This window comes from Mustela putorius, unplaced genomic scaffold (genome assembly GCF_011764305.1).
Source record: "Mustela putorius furo isolate JIRA1106 unplaced genomic scaffold, ASM1176430v1.1 tig00003962_pilon_pilon_pilon, whole genome shotgun sequence".
NCBI classification, from domain to species: Eukaryota; Metazoa; Chordata; class Mammalia; order Carnivora; family Mustelidae; genus Mustela; species Mustela putorius.
The window spans coordinates 25,046,114-25,065,358 of NW_025422106.1; the positions used below are offsets into that span (position 1 = coordinate 25,046,114).

General features: G+C 39.2%; 1 pseudogene; it reads right to left on the reverse strand.

Moving 5' to 3' along the window:
- Positions 1-17,149: 17,149 nt before the first annotated feature.
- LOC101692313 lies at positions 17,150-18,731 on the reverse strand (annotated as a pseudogene).
- Between the last annotated feature and the right edge of the window lie 514 nt (positions 18,732-19,245).

Below are 19,245 nucleotides of genomic sequence, written 5' to 3' on the forward strand. Positions count from 1 at the left end.
CAACAGGCCCTTCCCCCAGAAGACTAGCACAAACCCCTCATATGCTCCAAGTCTTCTAAACATAGAGTTCTGCAAAGCTTAAGCTCTAGGGAAAATAAGATCTAGCTTCCTTTATATTTTTTATTTTATTTTTATGTTTTTTTTTAAAGATTTTATTTATTTATTTGACAGAGATCACAAGTAGGCAGAGAAGCAGGCAGAGAGAGGAAGGGAAGCAGGCTCCCTGCTGAGTAGAAAGCCCAATGCGGGGCTCGATCCCAGGACCCTGAGACCATGACCTGAGCTGACGGCAGAGGCTTAACCCACTGAGCCACCCAGGTGCCCCGTTATTTTTGTTTTTTAATTTAAAAAATTTACTTGTATATATTTTTTGGATCCAGCTTCTTTTAATAGGCAGACCAAAACACACCTAGGATATAGTTCTTTATTTCTGGATAAAATGACGAGATGGAGGAGTTCACCCCAAAAGAAAGGAAGTAGAAGTAACAGCCAGGGATTTAATCATTACAGATATAAGTAAGATGTCTGAACTAGAATTTAAAAAACAATTATAAGGATACTAACTGGGATTGAAAAAAGCATAGCAGACACTAGAGAATCCCTTACTGCAGAGATAAAAGACCTAAAGTCTAGTCAGGCTAAATTAAAAATGCTACAACCAAGATGCAAGACCAGTGATACAGAAGATAAAAGTATGGAAAATAATGAAGCTGAAAAGAAGAGAGAAAGAAAGGTATTAGATCACAAAGGTAGACTTGGGGGAACTCAGCAACTGCTTTAAACATAACAACATTTGTATCATAGGAGTCCCAGAAGATGAAGAGAGAAGAAAAGGGGCCGAAGGTTTATTTGAGCAAATTATAGCTGAAAAATTTCATCATCTGGGGAAAGACATAGACATCAAAATCCAAGAAGCACAGAGAACTCCCATTAAATCCAGCAAAAGCTGGTCATCCCCAAGACATATCACAGTCAGATTCACAAAATACACAGACAAGGAAAGAATCCTGAAAGGAGCAGGGGACAAAAAGTCCTTAATCTACAAGTGAGGACAGATTAGGTTCGCAGCAGATCTATCCACAAAAACTTGACAGGTTGGTTGAGAGTGGCAGGATATAGTCAACGTGCTTAAAGGGAAAAATATGTAGCCAAGAATATTTTATAATAAGGCTTTCATTCAGAATAGAGATAAGGTGTTTCCAAGTTAAACAAAAACTAAAGGAGTTCATGACCACCAAACCAGTTTTGCAAGAAACATTAAAGGGGATGGTTTGAGTGGGGAACAAGAGACCAAAAGCAACAAAGACTAGAAAGGAACAGAGAACCTTACCAGAAATACCAACTTTACAGGTAACATAATGGCACTAAATTCGTATCTTTCAGTAATCACTCTGAATGCTCTAATCAAAGGACATAAGACATCAGAATGGATTAAAAAAAAAAAAAGACCCATCTATATGTTGCCTACAGGAGATTCATTTAGACCTAAAGACACCTGCAGATTGAAAGTGAGGGGATGGGAAACCATTTAAAGAAGAGTTAATACCTGTTTTTCTTAAATTGTTCCAAAAAATAGGTTTCCAAACTCATTCAACAAGGCCAGCATGATTCCAAAACCAAAGACCTGATTAAAAAGGAGAATTACAGGCCAGTATCCCTGGTGAACATGGGTACAAAATTCTGAACAAGATAGAAGCAAATCAAATCCTACAGTACATTAAGAGAATCATTTACCACAGTCAAGTGGGATTTATTCCTGGGCTGCAGGGGTGTTTGATATTCACAAATCAATTGATGTGATGCACCACACTAATAAAAGAAAGGATAGGAACCATTTGAACCTTTCAATAGATGCAGAGAAAGTTTTTGATAAAATACAGCATCCATTCTTTTTTTTTTTTAAAGATTTTATTTATTTAGATTTTTTAGATTTTATTTATTTATTTAGGGGCGTCTGGGTGGCTCAGAGGGTTGAGCCTCTGCCTTCGGCTCAGGTCATGATCTCAGGGTCCTGGGATTGAGCCCCGCATTGGTCTCTCTGCCCAGTAGGGAGCCTGCTTCCCCCTCTCTGCCTGCCTCTCTATCCACTTGTGATCTCTCTCTCTCTGTCAAATAAATAAATAAAATCTTAACCAGGTGGTGGGTATTAGAGAGGGCATGGATTGCATGGAGCACTGGGTTTGATGCAAAAACAATGAATACTGTTATGCTGAAAAGAAATTTAAAAAAGATTTTGTTTATTTAATTGAGAGAGAAAGTGCACAGAGGAATGGGGGGAGGGGCAGAGGGAGAAGGAGAAGCAGACTCCAATATGGAGTCAGAGCTCAATCCCAGGACTCTGAGATCATGACCTGAGCTGAAGGTAGGTGCTTAACCAGCTGAGCCACTCAGGTGTCCCTATAGCATCCATTCTTGATAAAAACCCTCAACAGAGTTAGGGATACATGGAACATACCTCAACATCATAAAGGCCATATATGAAAGAACTACAACTAAGATCATTCCCAGTGGAGAAATACTGAGAACTTTTCTTCTGAGGTTAGGAACAAGACACTGTCACCATTACTACTTAATGTAATACTGGAAGTCAGCCTCACCAATCAGACAAGAAGAAGAAATAAAAGGCATTGAAATTGACAAGGAAGAAGTCAAATTTTCACTTTTCACACATGATGTGTTATTCTATGTAGAAAATCTGAAAGACTCAATCAAAAGATTGCTAGAACTGATTCACGAATTCAGCAAAGTCACAGGATATAAAGTCAACGTACAGAAATGTGTTGCATTTCTATACACCAATAATGAAGCAGCAGAGAGAGAAATCAGGAATTGATCCATTTATAATGGCACCAAAACCCATAAGATACTTAATAATAAGCCTAACTAAAGAGGTAAAAGATCTGTACCCTGAAAACTATAGAACAATTATGAAAGAAATTGAGGGGGTGGGTGGATGGGATAACTGGGTGATGAACATTAAGGAGGGCATGTGATGTAATAAGCACTGGGTGTTATGTAAGACTGATGATGAATCACTGAACTCTACCTCTGAAACTAATAATATACATGAATTAGTTGAAATTAAATTTAAAAAAGGAAAAAGAATAAATAAAATTTTAAAAAAGGAATTGAAGAGGGCACAAAGAAATGGAAGAACATTCCGTGCTCATGGATTAGAAGAACAAACATAGTTAAAATGTTTATACTATCCAAAGCAATCTACACATTCAATGCAATCCCTATCAAAATGACACCAGCATTGTATACAGAGCTAGAACCAACAATCCTAAAATCTGTATGGAACCATAAAAGACTCCAAATAGCTAAAGTAATGTTGAAAAAGAGAAGCAAAGTGTGAGGCATCACAATTCTAGACTTTAACCTGTATTACAAAGCTGTAATCATGAGGACAGTATGGTACTGGCACAAAAACTGACACATAGATAAATGGAACAGAATAGAAAACACAGGAATGGACCCTCAACCCTGTGGTCAACTAATCTTCAACACAGCAGGAAAGAATATCCAAAGGAAAAGACATCAAATCTAATGGTAACCTATAGAATGGGAGAAGATATTTACAAATGACATATTTGATAAAGGGTTACTATCCCAAACCAAGAACTTATTAAACTGAATGCCCAAAAAACAAATAATCCAGTTAAGGAATGGGCAGAAGACATGAATAGGCATTTTTCCAAAAGAAGACATCCAGACAGCTAACAGACACATGAAAAGATGCTCTACACCACACATCATCAGGGGAAATACAAATAAAAACCAAAATGAGATACCCCCTTACACTGGTCAGAATGGTTAGAATTAATAACACAAAAAAACAACAGATATTGAGGAGGATGTGAAGAAAAGGGAATCATCTTGCTCTGTTGGTAGGAATGCAAACTGGTGCAGCCACTCTGAAAAACAGTATGGAGTATCCTCAAAAAGTTAAAAATAGGAACTACTCTACAATCCAGTAACTGCACTACTGGGTATTTACCCGAAGGATGAAAAATATAGTTTAAAAAGGGTGCATGCACCACAATGTTTAAAGCAGCATTATCAACAATAACCAAACCATGGAGAGAGCACAGATGTCCATCAACTGATGAATGGATAAAGAAGATGTGATATATATATATATATATATATATATATATATATATATATATACACACACACACACACACACACGAATATTACTCAGCCATAAAAAGAATGAAATCTTGCCATTTCAATGATGTGGATGGAGCTAGGATGTCTTATGCTAAGCAAGATAAGTCAGTCAGAAAAAGACAAACATGATATGATTTTCACTCTTATGGGGGAATTTAAGAAATGAAAAAGATGAACATATGGGAGAGGGATAAAAGAAAAGAGGGGAACAAGCCATAAGAGACTCTTAAAATAGAGAAGAAACAGGGTTGATGGAGGGATGTGGGTGGTGGATGGGCTAGATGGGTGATGGTTTAGGAGGGCACTTGTTATGATGGGCACTGGGTGTTGTATGTAAGCACCGAATCACTGAATTTTATTCCTTTTATAAGATTTTAAAATTTGTTTTAGAAAGAGAGAGCCCGTGAGTGGGAAGAGGGGCAGAGGGAGAGGAAGAGAATCCTCAAGCAGACTCTCCACTGAGTGCAGAGTGGAACGCTGGGGTGGATCCCAGGACCCTGAGATCGGACCTGAGCTGAAACCAAGAAATGGATGCTTGACTGAGTGAGCCATTCAGGTGCCCCTGAATTCTACTCCTGAAATCAATATTGCACTGTATGTTAACTAACTAGAATTTAAATAAAAATTTGAAAAGAGAAAAAATCAACTTTCTAATACTCAAGTACCTCTCAAATACATTTGGAAGTTTTATTAGGATTACATTAATGTTATAATTTAAATTAGATTTGACATCTTTATTATATTGAGCCTTCTTATCTACAAACAGGGATTTAAGTTTTCTTTTATGTACTCCAGTGGCCTATAGAAGAAAGTGAACGTTTCTTGTTAATTTATTCCTAGTTAGTATTCCTTTTTGGTGCTGTATGTGATATTTTTATTTCTATTATATTTTCTACCTGATTCTTTGTATATGGAAATACTAATTTTTTTCTTTAATGCCCCCCAAAACACTAATTTTTGTGTACTGATTTTGTACCCAAATTATGCCTTTCTCTTATTGTTATTAATAGTTTTCATTTGAGTTTATATCTCCAACTACACAATCATATAATCTCTATATACAAATTTTTGCTTTCCCTCTTCCATTGAATGGGATCTTCTTTTCTTCCACAGAGCATAAGTCTTTGATATTAGCATAGAGAAAAAGCTATAGTCTTCTTTCCTTTTATGTGTTCCCTTCTTTATATTGCCCACACATAACACTTTTTACACATAAATATATCTTTCCTCAGGATGCCTGGGTGGCTCAGTTGGTTGAGCTGCTGATTCAGCTTGGGTTGTGATCCCAGGGTCCTGGGATGAGTCCCACATTGGGCTCCTTGCTCATCTGGGAGCCTGCTTCTCTCTCTCCCTCTGCCTGCTGCTCCCCCTGCTTGTGCTGTCTCTCTCTGTCAAATAAATAAATAAAATTAAAAAAAAAAAGTAATTCAGTGACATCATTGGCTCAACCTCTGCAATAAAAGATTATTTAAAAAAATACCTATTTCTTCAAGACACCTTTCTAAATTCTTCAGGTTTTAGTGGGTTTTTCTGGATTTTCAGGGATAAATAATTTCACTTGAAATAATGATATTTTGTCTTTTCTTCCCCTTTTCTATTTTAATTCCACTCCCTCAGTCAGTCTCTCTAAAACATTAAATGAAATTGAGACTTGGAGTACCATAGTCCCCCTATCTGGGGTTTCTGCTTTTTTGTAGTTCCACTTTCTGGAGGTCAGCCTTGGTCTGGAAGCAGATGATCCTCCTTCTGACTTATGGGCAGGAGATCAATGGAACCTAATCATAACCCTTGCATCATTCACCCCCCTTCATTTTATCACCTGCGTTTTATCATCTCATACCACCACAAGAAGGGTGAGGACTGCAACATTAGGTATTTTGGGAGAGAGAGACCACATTCATATACCTTTTACTACAGTATATTGTTATAATTATTATTTGTTATTAATCTTACCATGCCTAATTTATAAATAAAACTTTATCATACGTAGGTATGGGAAAAAACAGTATATACAGTACAGAAGTACTATCCCTGGTTTTAGGCATCCACTGCCAGTTTTTTTTTTTTTAAATAGTTTTTTATTTTTTATATATTTTTATCCCCAGGGGTACAGTCTGTGAATCACCAGGTTTACACACTTCACAGCACTCACCAAAGCACATACCCTCCCCAATGTCCATAATCCCACCCCCTTCTCCCAAACCCCCTCCCCCCAGCAACCCTCAGTTTGTTTTGTGAGATTAAGAGTCACTTATGGTTTGTCTCCCTCCCAATCCCATCTTGTTTCATTTATTCTTCTCCTACCCACTTAAGCCCTCATGTTGCATCACCACTTCCTCATATCAGGGTGATCATATGATAGTTGTCTTTCTCTGCTTGACTTATTTCGCTAAGCATGATACGCTCTAGTTCCATCCACGTTGTCGCAAATGGCAAGATTTCATTTCTTTTGATGGCTGCATAGTATTCCATTGTGTATATATACCACATCTTCTTGATCCATTCATCTGTTGATGGACATCTAGGTTCTTTCCATAGTTTGGCTATTGTGGACATTGCTGCTATAAACATTCGGGTGCACGTGCCCCTTTGGATCACTACATTTGTATCTTTAGGGTAAATACCCAATAGTGCAATTGCTGGGTCATAGGGCAGTTCTATTTTCAACATTTTGAGGAACCTCCATGCTGTTTTCCAGAGTGGCTGCACCAGCTTGCATTCCCACCAACAGTGTAGGAGGGTTCCCCTTTCTCCGCATCCTCGCCAGCATCTGTCGTTTCCTGACTTGTTAATTTTAGCCATTCTCACTGGTATGAGGTAGTATCTCATTGTGGTTTTGATTTGTATTTCCCTGATGCCGAGTGATATGGAGCACTTTTTCATGTGTCTGTTGGCCATCTGGATGTCTTCTTTGCAGAAATGTCTGTTCATGTCCTCTGCCCATTTCTTGATTGGATTATTTGTTCTTTGGGTGTTGAGTTTGCTAAGTTCTTTATAGATTCTGGACACTAGTCCTTTATCTGATATGTCGTTTGCAAATATCTTCTCCCATTCTGTCAGTTGTCTTTTGATTTTGTTCACTGTTTCCTTTGCTGTGCAAAAGCTTTTGATCTTGATGAAATCCCAATAGTTCATTTTTTCCCTTGCTTCCCTTGCCTTTTGCGTTGTTCCTAGGAAGATGTTGCTGCGGCTGAGGTTGAAGAGGTTGCTGCCTGTGTTCTCCTCAAGGATTTTGATGGATTCCTTTCGCACATTGAGGTCCTTCATCCATTTTGAGTCTATTTTTGTGTTTGGTGTAAGGAAATGGTCCAATTTCATTTTTCTGCATGTGGCTGTCCAATTTTCCCAGCACCATTTATTGAAGAGGCTGTCTTTTTTCCATTGGACGTTCTTTCCTGCTTTGTCGAAGATTAGTTGATTATAGAGTTGAGGGTCTATTTCTGGGCTCTCTATTCTGTTCCATTGATCTATGTGTCTGTTTTTGTGCCAGTACCATGCTGTCTTGATGATGACAGCTTTGTAATAGAGCTTGAAGTCCGGAATTGTGATGCCACCAAAGTTGGCTTTCTTTTTCAATATCCCTTTGGCTATTCGCCACTGCCAGTTTTTAAAGGTACCTCCTGGATAGAAGGGGACAACTGTATTTGTATCCATCTTGACTTTCATAGGAATTTCACACAGTGTGAGATTCTCTGTGGTTTTCTGAGTCTGTTAAATTGTTCCTTGAATTCCTAGTTTACTGAGAATTTCATTTTTTAAAAAAAACTCGGTAATGTTAAAAATTTTATCAACTGCCATTGTTTTTCTAATGATCTGATTGATCCCTGTAATTGTGCATTACTCTCTTACTTTAATCCTGAACTTAATTTTCTAGTGTTTTATTTAGAGCCCTGCATCAAATGCTTTAACAGAATAGAGAGCCTGCCCAGTGGGAGCCCACGCCTGGCAGTCCTGAGAAAGAATTACTTAGTTTTCAAGAGGGCCCAGACTATTTTGCTTCCAGGTGGGAGGGGAGAGTCGGCAGGATCTTTTCTTAAAACCTGGGGAACGCTGGGAAGGTTGAAACAGGTTTTGTTTCTCATAAAGACGCCTCCCATCTCCATCAGGCCGCCACCAAAGGTTTGCTTGAGCAGCGACTTTCCGGAGCTCTTCATTAGCCTCTTCCGCGGAAGTCCCGCCTTTCTCAACTCCCCATTGGGTTTGGCCAGCTCCTCTGCTTCCACTGGCTAATCAAACAGGAGGTCCACTCCCAGGGCTTCCCATTGGCTGTTGCGCCTGCAATTGCTGTCCTCTCCTTGGAGGAGGCAGGGAGGTTCTTGGTAGCTCTCAGGCAGGAGTTATGTGTTGGACCCGGTACACTGAAGAACGGTTTTATCGCTTTGTACCAATGTCCTAGTGAAGTCCGCGGGAAGTAGGGCCAGACCAGCTTCTGGAGACAGCTGGTCCTGAGGTCGGGTTGGGGGCGTTCAGCAGTTCGCCAGAACATGGCGGGGGGTGGGGAAGAGAAGTCTACTTGGACTTGAGATCTGGATGCTCTGACTGGGTGAGAGGACTCTGGGTTGGAGTCCTTAATGGAGGCCGGGGTGGTGGTGGTGGAGGAGACCACCGTATGCAGCCTCTGTCCTCCTCGCTGAGCTCTGCTTGCGGGAGTCACCTCCCGCCGGAATCCCCCAAGGGCCCGGTAGACGCCCAGTATGGGAGGCCTAACCCCACGCAAAATCGATCACTAAAATGCACCATGCTCCACGGTAAACCTAACTGGTAGGTGACTCTGGAAGACATGAGTTGTCGCCAAGTTGATGTGTTAGGTTTTGTAGACCTTGAGATAAATATTTAGTAATTTAATTTTTCTCCTTGATGCCAAGGGGGGCTTTTATTTTTATTTTTATTTTTTTGACCACTCAGTGTTTTATCAATCCTTGGAAAGGTCGTAGGCCCAAAGCAGGGAAACTGTATAAGGCCCAGCGTCTAGAGTGGTTTGTGGATAAAAACGAAAGCGCTGTGTCATCCCTCCTTCAACACGCTCCAGGTTTTGCTGGGTTCTGATTCAAGGAGAACCAGACAGATGTTGCTTTTATTACCAGGAGAAGTTGGCCCAGCCTCTCTGCATACTCGCAGAGCTGGATGCTATAGAATACGCATGTAGATAAAAGGCTGAAGGAACTGTGGGGATCCTTGCTAAACAACAAAATTGAATATAGAAAATACTTTATAAACCTGATGGGGACTGGGACAGAGCCAGTGGTCTAGACCCATGGCTTGTGTGGGGAGGTAAGATGTTAGTTGTAGTGGCACAACACGCAACCTGGCAAAAACTGCTCTGGCAGAATCACTGGCTACCTGTTTGGGTCACTGCTCTGTTACTCAGCTCTGAGGACAAAGAACAGAGAGACTTAGTACAATGACCAGGTAATTTCAAGTAGTTTATTCTGTAATACCATATAGACAGACACACCCTTGGGCCAGAAAATCTGTGGAAGAAAGGATGAGTATTTGAAAGAATACATATCAAACCTTAATTTCTGGGATTTCAAAGCAGATATGGGAGGGGATGGTGAAAATTTATTTTTTTGACAATTAAAAAAAAAGTACATATACTACATATACATAATACATATACATGGACAAAATAGAAGCTGCGTAAGTGAGTAGTCAGTGAAAAGTATGCCTCTCTCACTGTGATGTCCCTGTTCACATACCTGGAGGGAACCTCCTAAGTTTCTTGAGTATCCTTTGCAACAGTTTACGTAAATAGGCATTTATGTATACACACTCCTTTTAACTTTATGCACATTTGCATTGCTTGTTTTTGCAAGGAAACCAGTTAAAAAACAAGTGAATGGGGACTTAATACTTAATATGTATTAATTAGGTTGGGGATAGGCTTTTTAATTTCTTTATTTTTTTTTAAAGATTTTATTTATTTATTTGACACAGAGAGAGAGAGAGATCACAAGTAGGCAGAGAGGCAGGCAGAGAGAGGGGAAGCAGGCTCCCTGCTGAGCAGAGAGCCTGATATGGGGCTCAATCCCAGGACCCTGAGATCATGACCCGAGTTGAAGGCAGAGGCTTAACCGCACTGAGCCACTGAGGTGCCCCCAGGCATTTTAATTTCTAATCAAATGGCATTTTAAATATTTGGCTGAGAGTGCTCAGAATATGCATTTCTAGTCATTCTCAGAGCTGAGGTCTGAAATGTATGTTGGGGGGGGCGGAGAGATTTTTAGGTCTAAAAGATAATTTTGGCTCAGAGCTAAGTGGGTAGCATGTCTGATTGTGGAGGTTGTTTATTCCACTGGATCTGCTGCATGAGAGGGTTCATGCCCATTTTTCAGTCACTGTTAACTTAGAGATAGGTTGTGCTACTGTGTCAGTCTTCTCATTGTTCTGAATTCCACCTTGGATGGTTGTGTGAATGTATATGCTCCAATTTGATAAGGTTTCTGAAGACTCACATGATTAGGAAGTAGCAGCTATATCTTGTGTCAGTTGACTGGGGTCTTTGTCCTCTCACACATCTATCCATTCACTCAGTAAATATTTCTCAAGCATCTATTATGTAGGAGGCAGTGTTCTACCTACTGGGGAAACTGGTGAACAAAAGTAGATGGAAGCCCTTAATCAGCTGAATGCGGGCTGGTAAGGAGTGAGGGTGGATGTCAAGATGTTCTGCTTTTGCGTATTTGATACCCCGACTTACCTCCCCAAAGTACGTAGTCTTGGTGTGGGTCCCTGCAAGTTTTAGTTTGGAAATTTTCTGATCTATCCACTTCTTATACTTCTTTTAGTACCCTGTGCAGGTCCTTCCTAGGAAGGGAACAATTTGGTAGTCTTATTTGGCTCTGTTTTAACTCTTCACCTCCAGTTTCACATCTGTTATTTAGACTGTCAACAAAAAGCTGAGCATCATCACTCCCATGCTTGACCCTTACCATGGGCTCTTCATTGCCCATGGAATAAAATCTGGGCTCTCTAACTGGCTATAGGGGATCCTGGGTGACATTGCCTCTGCATGTCTATGAAAAAATGAAGATTCATTGCCCATATCCCATTCAAGGACAGACTTGCTGTCCAGCTGTGGGGAGTGCAGCAGTCAGCAGAGAGCATCCAGCAGTCAACTCCTTGAGGATTTACCTCAGTTGCAAAGAGCCTCCTGGCCTGAAAACACATCTTTCCTAGGGTAATCCACACCTGGTGACCAGGACAGGTGGGGATATAGAGTGTCTATTTTGGGCTGATGTGGGACAACTCTAATGATCAGTATTCACTCCAGGTCTGCCTGCTGTGTTGGCTAATACTTGGTAGGGCTTGCTTGCAGTTTTGACGTCATCTACCCAGTTTAGCTTCCACCCTTGTTATTTCTTGGATGTTGATCTCTAATAAGCACTTTCCACTCCAGACTCCATCTTAGTACCTAGTGAATCCAACCTGTGACATTGCCTGAACAGCTTTATCACCCAATGGTCTAATTATTCACAAACTGCCTATAACTTCGCATGTACCAGGCTATTTAAAGGTCTTGTGCTTTTGTTTGTGCCACACCCTTTGCCTCATTTTCCTTTTTACTCTTTTTGTGGCCATAACTTCTTTTTTCCTATCCTCCCAGGCCCACTTCAGGGCATGTCTCCTCCCTGGTCCCTACCTCTTGGCATGGTTTGCTTCTCTGCTCTCCTACTTCCCTGTGTTTCACAATACTGCTGTACTTTGTGGCATTGTGAAGTGTGTTTTCCACTTAGAAGTGATGGACTCTAGAGTAGGAAGGCATCCAGGATTGCCTGGCACAGTGATCCATTGTTCTGTAGTGGGATTAGTAACAGCCTAACTCTTTCCAGTCAGGTAACAGTGATGGGATTATTTGACTGTGGGTGAGAGGGAAAAAATATAGAAGGTTGGTTGGAGATAGAAAAGAGCCCCTAGTAGCTAGTGAAATCTGGGGAAAACAGGGGACACTCATGCCCACAAGACCACCTGCTGAGGTCTGTTATCTCAGTTAAATTTGTATTTAGATCCAACTGTCAGTGAAAAGAGTGCAGAATGCAAGCTTCCATTTTAACTTCCACCCCAACCTGGGCAGGTGATACACAGAGACAAAGGACAGTTAAATAGGGAATCTCAGCTACAAACACAAGTACATATATATCAAGAATCCACCAGCCATTGCAAAAGCACAAAATTTTTCTGAAAAACAACCTGAGGGTTTTGAAGGGGTGGGGGATGGGAGGTTGGGGGAACCAGGTAATGAGTATTGGAGAGGGCACGGATTGCATGGAGCACTGGGTGTGGTGCAAAAATAATACTGTTATGCTGAAAAAATAAAAAATTAAAAAGCACAAAATTTATGGAAATGTAATGATAAACAATAGACAAACAAAAAGGAAGAAGTTATACCCAAGGAAATAGACCTAATTGAGCACAAGAACAGGACTTTTAAGTAAGTATAGTAATATGTTCAGAGAAATACAGCTGGGTAGAACATTGCTTGTCCAGTATTTTTGCTTTAAGCTTCTTTGCTGTAGATATATATATTTTTAAAGATTTTATTTATTTATTTGTAAGAGAGAGAGAGTGAGAGCGAGCACAGGCAGACTGAGTGGAAGGCAGAGTCAGAGGGAGAAGCAGGCTCCCTGCGGAGCAAGGAGCCCATGTGGGACTCCATCCCAGGACGCTGGGATCATGACCTGAGCCGAAGGCAGCTGTTTAACCAACTGAGCCACCCAGGCGTCCCGTGCCACAAGCATTTTTGCAAACACTTTTGACATATAACTAATTGGCTGTAAATCAATTTTGCTATGAAAGATAAAAACTGGTTGACAGTTGGGTTTCATTTTTCCACTGATATAGTTCTCCCATTTTTTTTAAGTCTTAGCCTTTATAGTGGTCTATACAGTGGTGAAGAGTTTTGAACTCACACTTTGCAATGTCTATACATGTGACAGTATACCAAGAACAAACAAGAGTGTAGAAAGCTTTCAAAATGCAATACAAATATGCATCTTATTCTTTGGAAACTGATCTTCCTTTTAAGGAAGAAAGAAGTTTCAGTGAAAAAAGTAAAGGTTCAATGCCAAGTGAGATGAATGAACAAGCAAAGAGCAAAAAGTATACTATGAGTAAAAGACTTTGGAGACAAGGTACAATTCCCCCAAGTAAAATCAGTTATATGTGCAGGGTTAAAAAAAAATTTTTTTTTTTCTTCTAAATTTGTCAGAGAGAAAGAGCAAGTACAAGCAGGGCGAGTGGCAGACAGAGGGAGAAGCAGGTTCCCCACCGAGGAAGAAGCCCAATACAGGACCTGGGATCATGACCTGAGCTGAAGGCAGATCCTTAACTGTACCAGGCTTCCCCAGTTACATGTACAGCATTGACCTGAATCTACACTGTACATTTCAAATGTATTCAAATATTTTGTATTAAAATAATCTTCAATTTTGTTATTAATTTTTCATGTTTTATGTCTTTTTAAATGAATGTTCCTCATTTTTTTGTGATTTTATCTTTTATGGCAGAATAACCTTATGGCCAATTAATTATGCAGCAAAAATATTTGTGGTGAAAATGCTTGGAACAAAGATGCTTATGGCAAAACTACCTAGAACCAGCATATCCATGAAACAAGGACAGTGTTTATTGCTTGCAAATGAAAAATGTAATTGTTAAAAAAAAATTGAGTAATTGGCTCAGGTAGAGAGTAGATGGAGCTGAAAAATAAAGTATTGAGGTAAAAGGTCAAGCTAATGATTTTTTCTTAAGACATGACACATATAGGGATAGAGAGATATGAAAGTATGAAATGTTTGAGGGTGGATGACTCCCTTCCAGCTATGATTCTGAGTCAGAGAGAGGAAACTTTACAGGCTCTACTCATGAACAAGACACAGCTTTCTCGGCTCTTTTATTTTTCATTTACAGGAAGTCCACATTGAGATTCCACCAACATGAGTCCTCAGACTTCAACTCCTGCATCTATGGGAGTTAAAAATCCTATCCCCTAAAATTCCCAGTAGTCCCAGAGGTTACTAATTCAACTCTTCATGGCTTTTTGATTCTGGCTTCTGATGATTTTTCCTTCTAGGCTTTCAAACTTGGCTATTTTAAAAATTTGATGTGTATTATCAGATTTCCTATATAGTTAGAAGGGAAAGAGGTGTTTCCCCACATCTGATCAAACCCAATGGCAAATTCAAACTTTCAAATTATTTACAAACTAAAAAAGATCATGAATAATTTCAAACATGTAATACAATATAGGGAATAATTTTAGATAGAGATGCAGTCCTTAAGAAGTTAAATGATATTAACTTGTTACCTTACTGTGTCACTTCTCTCTCCAAAAATGTTTAAAATGTTATAAATGGCACTGAAGCATTATCCCAATTCCTTCCCCCATTCTGTCCTCTTTCTCAAAAGAACTATTTTCTTGAATTTGAAAATAGTCACTAATTCATTTAAAAAACAATGTGCCCATTACACATTATCATAAGTAGGATTTTAAATGAAAAGCAGTACATTTTTCAAAAAAAAAATTTTGAAGAATAACATTGTTTTACACTTTTTTCAACATGTTTTCATATCTGGCTTAGTAGATGATAGCTCATATCTGCATCTGCATTCATGTTATTTTGTTTGAAGTATATGAAGAAAATACAGCAGCCTTGTACAAACATGTAACTGGAAAGGGAGGAGTATTTTAATAGTCTTTTCAGTTAATTATGGATATTCTACTTTGATACTAATAAAAACTTGATAAGTGGTAGTTTCTTAGAGATCAGTGACAGTGTGGAATCTGATACCATAAGAATGAACTTTTTATCCTCTATGACATTAAAATCCATCAGTTTTATCTTGCATTTTGAATTGATCTTTTACCCATGTGTGAGTTTGTCACATAATGCATTGGTTACTTGGAAAATATTAGCTCACTGAGTTATCTGAGTTATGTATATCTAACAAACATTCAAGCACTTCATTACATGTTGTTGACATGTCATTCTGTCTGTCTATGTATCTCATCACATCTCATCACAGGTCTCATTGTAAAAGTCTTAACATATTGGGAAGCTGTTGAGCTTACAATAACATACAAATTTTCCAAAATTCTTATATTCACTTGAAATCTCAAATATTATTACTGGTAATGAATATCATCAATTATTTTCCTTACAGGGAGAGGCTTATTTCATTTGTTTTTGAGACCCAAGTCTGAATAACCATTTATTATTTCAATTTATTCTTTCAAATAAAAGTGGTGTTCCAAGGAGTGGCTCATTCAGTTCAAACTCAAAGAACACACAATTGCTTACTCTCAGGACAACCATTGTACTTTGGGACGCAGAAGTGCTTCATTGTGTGTTTCCCATTTCATCACACAGAATGTTAAAAAGATATGTACTCAAGCCTTGAGATTTAGTAAATTTACTGCTTTATCAGGGATATTCTTTTTGTCTAGAGTTTTATCTAATGCTCTGTATCTAGTAAGATGGCCATATTTTTAAAATCTGTTAACACAGTAACATTTATGGATTTAAAAAATACCAGATGATCTTTATAGACCTGTGATAAATCCAAACCAGTCATATTATTAACCTTGTTACTATTATTATTTTTAAAATACTCTGTTGGATTCAATTTATAAGTATTTTGCTTAGAATTCCTATATCTATATTCATAAATGAGATTAGCCCCTGCAATTTTTCTTTCTTGCACCTTTTTCTGCTTTGGTATTAGGTGATACTGATCTCAGAGAATGAGTGGGGAAGTTTTATTTCTTTTTCCATTCTCTGGAAGAATTTGTGAAAACACTGGATGAATGAGAACTTGCTAAAACTTGCCTGTGAAACCGTTGGGGTTTGATATTTTTTTTGTGTGGGAATATCTTTAACCACTGCTTCACTTCTTCTAATAGTTATAGACTTTCTGTTTTTCCATTTATTTTGAGACAGCTCTGCAACTCATATTTTTCTAGGAATTCATTCATTTTGTCCAAATGTTCAAAATTGATGGCATATAGATGTTAATAATACTCTTAACTATTCCAATTGCAGTTTTATCTTAAGTTTTATCCCTCTTTTTCTCAGCATAGTGTTTGTGTTTTCTCTTTTCTTGATTAATCTCTTGATTAATTGATTGATTAATCTCCCCAAAATTTGTCCATTTCATTTAAAGAACCAAACCATTTTTGATCCTCTCTATTGTATTTTGTTTAATTGATTTCTACTCTCAACTTGTCTCCTTTTTCTGTGTTCCCTGTACTCATTCCATTGTTCATTTATTCCAGAATCCTAAGAGGACACTTAGCTCAGTAATCATGAAGCTTTCTTTTTTACCAATATAATCACTTAAAACTGAATTTTTCCCTGAACACTTCATGTTTGCCATGTCCTACAATTTTTGACGTGCAGTGTCTCTATTACTATTCATTTTCAAATATCCTAAATATATTTAGGAAATATAGAAAATAACTAAATATTTTCAAATTTCCATATTGACTTCATTTCTAATCTTGAGTTAGCTAGCGTTTTGTGTCCACAAATTTGGGATTCTCTATTTGCCTTTCTGTCATTAAAATTCAAACCAAGTTATGATCAGATTCTATGCCTTGATATTTTTTGATACTGTGTGTGTGTGTGTCCTAGTACCTAATAATTCCTGCAAATGTTTCATATGTGCTTAAGAAAAATATTCAATTTCTAATCACTGCAATGTAAATGCTGCAGATCAAGCACATCAATCATGCTGTTTAGATCCTCCATATTTTCACCATTTTTCCACCTGACCCACTAGTAATCACAGGCCTGCCAGTATTTCCTTTCATGATGATGATTCTATACATTTTCCTCTGTAATTACACCAGATTTAAATAATACATTTAGAGACTTTTTTGGGGGGGAAGAAACATGCTTAAATTGCTTTATCTTAGTGACTTTAGTAGAAGTGAGGCAAATAAAAGATTTTGGGGCATGGAGTTATACAGTTTTCACTTCAATGACCCTCGTCACCTTCAATTACCTTGTGTCAACCTCTGGAAAGCTTTCCCTAGGAACAGTCTTCTCAGAGCCCCATGCATGTCCTTGTTCCTCAGGCTGTAGATGAAAGGGTTCATCATGGGGGTCACCACAGCATACATCACTGTAGCTTCTGAGTCCTTCATGGAGTAGGTTTGGAGGGGCTGCAGATATACCATGCCAAGAGTCCCATAGAAGAGGGAGACCACAGCCAAATGGGAAGCACAGGTGGAGAAGGCTTTGTACTTGCTAGAGGCTGAGGGTATTCAGAGGATGGCTTTGACAATCCAGACATAGGACATGATCATGATCCCTAGGGGGGTGAAGAATATGAAGCAGCCTGAGGTAATCAGCACTACGTGAATGATCTGGGTGTTGGAACAGGCCAGCCTCAGCAGGACATACATCTCACAGAAGATGTAGTATATCTTCTGGGAACCATAGAATGTCACCCTGGTCATGAGGAGGGTGAGGAAGAGGTGATAGAGGATAGAAAGTGACCAACATAAGGTGAGGAGCAAAATCAGAGCCCAGGGCTCATGGCTGTGACATAGTGGAGGGGGCGGCAGATGGCCACATAGCGGTCATATGCCATTGTTGCCAGGATGAAGTTGTCCAGTGTCACCAAGGAGACCAGGAAGTAGAGCTATGTTAGACACCCCACATAGGAGATGGCTTTATTCTGAGACTGAAGGTTTACTAATGTCTTAGGGATTGTATTGGTGATAAAAAAGAGGTCTGTGAAGGAGAGGTTGGCTAAGAATACATACATGGGAGTGTGAGGTGGGAGTCAGAGGCAAGGGCCAGGATGATGAGTGAAAGACACACCCCCCCCCCCCCGTCGTTAACTAATTAACTGCTCTTTTGTTGTGTAAAAGTACCCCTCCTCCCCTTGCAATGAAAAGACCCTTCCCCCAGGGTTGAATTCAATGTAACTGCTCTTTTGCCTTTCTGTAACCGCTTGGCTTTTAGGGCATGACACTTGACTCCTGTTTGAACAAGATACCCTCTCCTAATAGCCAAGGCATAGTCATGTAGGCAAGGGGGCTGCATGGTCAGGTAGGCACGATGTCTATCTGCTGAGTAATAAGGTCAAACTTCCCCTCTCTGTTTCCCCTTCCCGCCTTTCTCTTCGCGCGAGGGGGGTCTTCCAAAGCCAATCCGCTAACACCAAGTATGCCTTTTTTCAAATGTTCAAATTGTCAGCCAATCGGCCCCGTCCCATCCAGGACTTGTTTGTACCTGTCTATAAAAATCCTGCACCACCCCAGCCAGGTGTGCTCAGCTAGCAGGAGCTGCTGACCACCCGCAGGCGCGCGCTGACCACCCGCAGGCGCCTGCGTAACAATAAAGAACCTCTTGCTGTTTGCATCCTGTGGCAGTGTTGAATTCTTGGGTAAGGGGATCCGCAGGTCTTTCAATGAGCACATTTCCCACCACTGTGACCAGATACATGGACAGGAACATCCAGAACAGAATCCGCTGCTCTTTAGGACTCTCTGAGATCCCCAGGAGGAGGAACTCTGAGGTCCCATTCTGGTTATCTCTATGCATTTCCCCAATTGTCTGCAAGATTAGTACCAACACACATTTACAAATTGAGTATTGAGTAAGGACATTGAGGTAAACAAAATATTTTCTTAGGATTAAAAATATCTTAGACTAAATTTTATAATTTTTTAATGTGAGCAACGAAGTAATAACAAAAGCATAACATGGAAAATCTTTATTCATTTTTTTCCAGTGACTTTTAATCTGACATACTCAATATTATAGAAATAATGTCTATGCCTTATTTTAAATCCTATCAGCTTATAATATTCTTGAGGTACTTAAAGATTAGTATGTTATAGTTTTGATATTGCACAGATTTAAGTGATTTTAAAATAGGTGTATGTGTTATAGGAAATGGATACGGTACAATGGACAAAGGAGGGAGATAAGGACAAATATTGTAAGGGAAAAGAAAAAAAATTAACATTATTTGCTGATTGTATGATCTATCTGGGAAACCCAAGATGATCAGCTGAGGTGCCATTAGAAATAAAAAGGGATTTCAGTAAAGTGA